At 37.7% G+C, this 6326-nt stretch overlaps 1 pseudogene; it reads right to left on the bottom strand.

The window, feature by feature from the left end:
• Positions 1 to 5730: 5730 nt before the first annotated feature.
• LOC127491940 (U2 spliceosomal RNA) lies at positions 5731 to 5895 on the bottom strand (annotated as a pseudogene).
• Positions 5896 to 6326: the final 431 nt, after the last annotated feature.

Raw genomic sequence — 6326 nt, forward strand, 5'->3', positions numbered from 1 at the left:
AGTCTCCTCTCTCCGCTTGCCTGCCGGTGTCTCGGGTTATCGAGGTTCGGCTCACCTCGCGTTCCAGCGCTGGTGTGTTGAGTCTGCCGCTGATGTCTCGAACTGTGGGCTCCCACGCTCTCCACGCAGGTCTGCTCCCCTTCCAGCGCCGATGTGTGGACTCGGAGCCCTGGACTTCCCAAGTCTCCCCGCTGTTGCACTCCCCTTCGAGCACTTGCGGGCAGACCCTGCAGCTTGCGCAGCTCAGTCCCGCTGCTCGGCTTCCGCGGCTCAGTCCCGCGGCTCGGTCCTGCGGTTCGGCTTTCGCGCGCGGTGGGCGACCTTGTTCTCCCAGTAGGTCCTCCGATTCACGCCCACTGGATCCAGAAGAGTTTTGTCTGCAATATTTTCCTGGTTCTTTTTTCTGAGGCTACCGTAACTCCCCTTTTATTAAACTAAATTTTCCCGGACTATCGGTGCGCGCCCTCACTATTCCGCCATCTTCCCTAACAGCACTTTTTGAGCGCCATGAAAAAACACCTGCTTTTCTTTTATCCTCCTGAATTCTACTCCGATTTGCTTTCTTCTTTGGGAGGATCAGTTTCTTCTATAAGGAAGGCTTTTAAACAAACATTTCTCATTGCAGCCAAAGCAAAAGTTAGGCATTCCTGTCTCTAAGGACTTTTGTTACAAATTATTCTAGGCAAACATTGGATAACTAAAACAATAAACATGGGGAAGTTACTTTTGATATTTTTTGTTGTTCAGTTTAAAATAGTATTACAAAGTGGAAAGTCCAGGTTTTTGAGTCAGAAAGACCTGAGTTCAAATCCTGATTCCTCCACTTATCTCTGTGACCTTGCCCAAACTCTGCATGCTTAAATCTCTTTGGAGATTAAATGAGGATAAAACAACCATTTTATGGGTGCTGTGAGAATAGAATAAAATTATTTATGAATGTAATAGCTATTGTTTATTTCTTTTTTAGAGATTTCTTTGTTTATTTGAAAGCAGAGTTACAAAGAGTCAGAGTCAGAGGCGAAGAGAGGTTGTCCATCAGCTGTTTCACTCCACAAATGACTGCAATGGCCAGAGCTGGGCCTATCCTAAGCCAGGAGCCTGGAGTTTCTTCCAGGTTTTTCTCTCTCTTGGGCCAGCCATCTTTCACTTCCATCTTCCATTTCCCAAGCATATCATCAGGGAGCTGTATAAGAAGTAGAGCAGCCTGGACTTGAACTGGCACCTAAATGGAATGCTGGCACTGCAGGCGTCAGCTTTACCTGCTACACCACAATGCCAGCCCCTATTACTGTTTACTTCTGTTTATAATTTTATCCTGTCTTCCCACCCTTGTCAATCCCATTTCATTTCATTTCATTTCATTTCATTTCATTTCATTTCATTTCAGCAAAGGTCAGATAGATTTCCTTCCCTAAAAGTCCATTCATTCTTGAAGATTAATGACTCTGGGTGAGCTTATAAGTCTCTAAGGACCTCTTGATTGGGCCACACCTATATTTACATGATGTTTATAAAAGTCTACTAAAAAGATCCCAGACATTTCTGTTGAAAAGATGCAGCAAAGGAATGACATAGTGTCAAATGAATCTCACTAGGACCGATCCTTAAAGATTGGTGTATAGCAACATTAGCTTCTCATTCACTTTCAAGACTGCAGTTTATGTGTGGTTTCTCAACTCCATTATGCTATTAAAAGCCCTTCTTTAGTGTCCTTCATATGGGGGAAAAAAAACTTTGAAATATTGAGCAATGATGGCACTTTAATTTTTATTTATTGTACTCTAGGTTTTATTTATCTCCAGGAGAATTTCCAAAGTTGATAATGGTAAAATTAGTGCACTTACATTGCACTTATATATATGACCTTGTGGCTCAAAGTCGATCCTGAACAATGAGCTTGTGCAGAGTGAATGGTAGTAAAGCAATTAAGACTTGAGTTTCTCTTATCCCACATTTACTGCACTTCTGTCTGACCTGGGTCCATATGAGCTGGATAACTGGCTTTCTATGTTAGATGTTATTATGTATAATTTATCTCTCAATGGAAATAGCCTTACTTCCTTGACTAACCTTGAAATTTAGTGGAAAAGTTTTACAAGTTCAACTTCACACCAATGCTTTGGTGCTTAAAAATTATTTAACTGTTTTACTAAGGTTTATCTTGATTTTCCTTACTCACTGAGACTTGAAGCCTTACCAAGTTTGTTTCATAGCTATAGAATATGCTGTGGCAAAAAGTTCAGTGTTCTTTTGTCAAGATCATTTTTATTTCAAAGGCAGTTAAATGTCTTAAGTAAAAAAATTATGGACAAAAATTAACTGAAACTACAAAATAATGTAATAATCACAGCTGAGTTTTGGAAAAAAAAATCTGATAATCAAGATGTACAGCCTTAACTATTATCTGTTTTCCATACTGCATAATAATTGGGGGAAGAAGCATGAAACAATAAGAAAATAAGTGGATTCAATCTTGTGTGTCTTCAGGAAGAAATTGAGAATATTTTTAATGTGCTTACCATATGTGTGTTTATAAACAATTTCATAATATTGAGGTGATTCACTTTCTTTGTAATTCTCTGTGAGTGCTACTGGTGATATGCTGACTTAATATCTGGCTGTTGGAATTAGAGCAGTTTTTATTTTTGGTGTTTGCTAATTTCCATGGTGTAAATAATTCCAACATAGCCAATATTAACCAGATAGCGAAAGTTTCTAAAATGTAGCAATCAGTTGGAAGTTAAGCATATCTCTAAATGTAATTTTGAGTACTTCCATGAAGTGATATAAGTTACAAAGACATCTTGCTTGATAATGCTATTTTAAGTAAATTACATGTATGCATATAAATAATATACATATCTTTCTGTATAAGTTTAAAGTGCTGAGATCTCTAATACAAAGTGACTGAAACTCACAATAAACTTTTAATATATCTCCATCCACCGGTGCCACGGCTCACTGGGCTAATCCTCTGCCTGTGGCCCTGGCACCCCGGGTTCTTGTCCCAGTTGGGGCGCCGGATTCTATCTTGGTTGCTCCTCTTCCAGTCCAGCTCTCTGCTGTGGCCCAGAAAGGCAGCGGAGGATGGTCCAAGTGCTTGGGCCCCGCACCCGCATGGGAGACCAGGAGGAAGCACATGGCTCCTGGCTTCGGATCGGCACAGTGCGCCGGCTTTAGCGGCCATTTAGGGGGTAAACCAACGGAAGGAAGACCTTTCTCTGTCTCTGTCATTGTCTAACTCTACCTGTTAAATAAGATTAAAAAAAAAGAAAAATCCTAAAAACCTTAGGTAACTTAATTTTTAAAATAATTTGATAGTTTTAATATAACTTTGTGCTTCAAATTAGAGAAGAAAGAGGCCTCATCCTTTCTCTGAGAATCAGCAAGTTATTGAATGTTGTGAGTTCTTAGGCTAGTTCTTGGAAAAGTAACTCAGTGATTCTCTAATTATTCCAGTATTAAAATAGAATGAATAAATTCATGTCCTTGGTTGGCCTGCATTCCTTAAATTGCTGCCTTAGGATTGAGAGAACACCAGTAGATTTCATTCTTTTGGTTAGCAAGTGATTCCAATGTGGTTTTACTGTCATTCTTAGTACTTGCCAAAGTCTTGTTTCCTTCCTAAATACTGTAGGATGGTTCCTTTTGTTTTGTGATACAGTGAAGAGTGATTTCATCAATAAATAGCCCTAGTTTCAATTGTACAGTAGGATATGGAGTGAAGAGTCAGATACTTTCTATGTCCCTGATATGGTTAACCTTGTTTCTTGTTTTTCTCCATCTCCTTTTCCTCCTCCTCTTCTCATTCTCCCCTTCCTCTTCCTCCTTTATGTTCATCATTATCTTCTTCTGTGAGAGGCCATATCCCTTGAGTATCATGAAAGCCTGTTGGCTTCCTTATGTGATCTTTCCTATGTTCAAGACTTGGCTTTCTGACTGTAGCATGCCCTCTAGTCTCTAGGCCTTTGCACATTCTGTTTCTTTGCTCTATTAATAATTACCTGTTACCCTTGATTGGGTAACTTTATCTTTTACTTTTTGGCTTAGGCATGTTAAAATATTCTAGGATAGATAAATTCTGCAGCTCCGAGTTAGATGTTTCTATTGTGAATTTGTATTATTTCATGCACCAGTAGATATTGATATTGCCTATTTACTTGTCTCTCCCAATTAGTCTCACCTGTGTCAGAGCAGGAACCCAATCAGCATTAGTTTTCTTGTTCAACCAATGTCTTGCAAGATGACTGGAACATAGTAATCTTTCAAAAAGAATTCCGTATATAAAGGAAATGAGGCCTGGGTAACTTACCTTGGGCATTCTCTGGAAAATGATGTAAGTTTTCTTGATCAACAATAAAAGTTACTTTTCTTTTAATTATCATTCTGCTTATTGTGTTATACTAAATGGTGTTTCATAGCTTAAAAATTGTTTATGCTCAATCATACTTAATTCCGAGTTTATACATCCATCCTAATTTCTCTGAAGATCATATTTGGAGAGTCAGTTAACTCAATTATTTTCCACTTGAGATCTAGTTAATTTTCAACATTGGCTTGTGTGGGAAGATATAATATTAAAAAGTGAAGTCAGAGAATCTGTAGGTTTTGTAATTTCCCTTTGATGTGTCAACATGTAGTAAAAAGAAACCTAGACTTGCTTCATGGCATTTTCTGAGACAATGTTACCTAGAATGTACTTTACAATAAGTTGTTTGGTAATACAGTCTCTCATTTTGGTATACAAGTTACTTTAGAACAAGAAGCCAAAATCAGTCATAAAGGGCCTAACAGAAATGAAAGTCATTGGTCTAGAAAGTCTCAGAGTTTTTGGAATGAATGTTGTTAAATAAAATAACAATCAGTAATAAAATAACACTCAGTGTCTTTTTATATTGTTTAGTTAAAATAATAACATGGGCTACCCTATATGGCTATTTTTCAAATCTCCTTTAAGGTTACTGTAAAAATAGAAAAATGCACACATACAGATACATGAAACATGTGCACACACCCCCACATATATGTAAAAGCACAAAGAATTTTAATTCACTCTCAGTAATAAAAATCAAATGTCTCTATTAACAGTGAGGTTAATGAAGAATCTTGCAAGGACAAGAGTCAGTTTGTATAGGTGATGATCTTGTGATGATGAGCTTGATGATCTTGTGATGATTGGTAGCATGCACACAGCAGGAATGTGCTGTGATTTAATAATACTACTATTGTTAATGAATTGGTAAAATTTAGGCCTATATTTGATTGTTCTTTCATTTTGATCAAAACTAATTATTGTTCTTCCCCAGTATTGCTAATATTTCTAAGAAAAAAAATAAGATTATATATCCACAGATTTCTTTTGAGTATTAGCACCTCAAAAATTTCATGGTCATATTGTCACTTTTTTCAAGAACCCCTCTTTTTCCTGGCTAGTTGGTTAGTTTGTGAAATTACTGTTATGTTCAGTTGATTAAAGCAATATAATAACAAGATCAGTACAACAAGTTGAGTTCTCAGCAGGAAATGGTGACTAAGTTGTGCTGTGCATTTGCCATCGTTCTCCCCTCCTGATCTCTTGGCAGACAATGATAATCAGTTATGGAACAATTTCCAACTGGGCTTCAATATTGATTCATTTCAGTTGGCATCCGGGTCAAAAATATATTGGCTTAATGTGATCCACACATTGCCATTCTAACCCTGTTCAGCTGTCTTTCTTGGGAGAATAAAGATAGGGCTAATAAAAATGCATTGCGTCTATTAGAATGTCAATGGTGAGGGCAAGCTCTGCTGAGACATAACTGGAACTGCAGCAGTGTGTATAAAGGACAGATGTTATTAAACTGGTAAGAGCAAATACTACACTTGATCTCAGCCAAAAGGCCAAGAAGAGATGACAGATGTTATTAATAATCCAAATTGAGGGGGCTTTATTGGAGCCAACAGATATTCATTCATTAGTCTAACTTACAGAGAACCCTTAGCCAACCTTACCCCCTGGATCTGGCACCATGTTAGCAGAGAGCAGAAGAACAGGAATTCTCTGTTTATCAGATTATTGCATTGAGATTTGAGACAAGTTAATGAAATAAAAGAATAAAGACTCTTTACTGTGACTGAAGTCAGTGCCCACAATCTTTTTTCTCCCTTGAAAAATTCAGGCAACTGACAGAATGGGAGAAAATATTTGCTAAATATATATATATCTGTTAAAGGAGTAATATCCAGGATATATAAGGAGCTCAAGAAACTCAACAATCACAAAACAAGCAGTCCAGTTAAGACATGAGCTAAGGATATGGACACGCATTTTTCAAAGGATGAAA

Source organism: Oryctolagus cuniculus, chromosome 3, assembly GCF_964237555.1.
Source record: "Oryctolagus cuniculus chromosome 3, mOryCun1.1, whole genome shotgun sequence".
Taxonomy (NCBI): Eukaryota; Metazoa; Chordata; class Mammalia; order Lagomorpha; family Leporidae; genus Oryctolagus; species Oryctolagus cuniculus.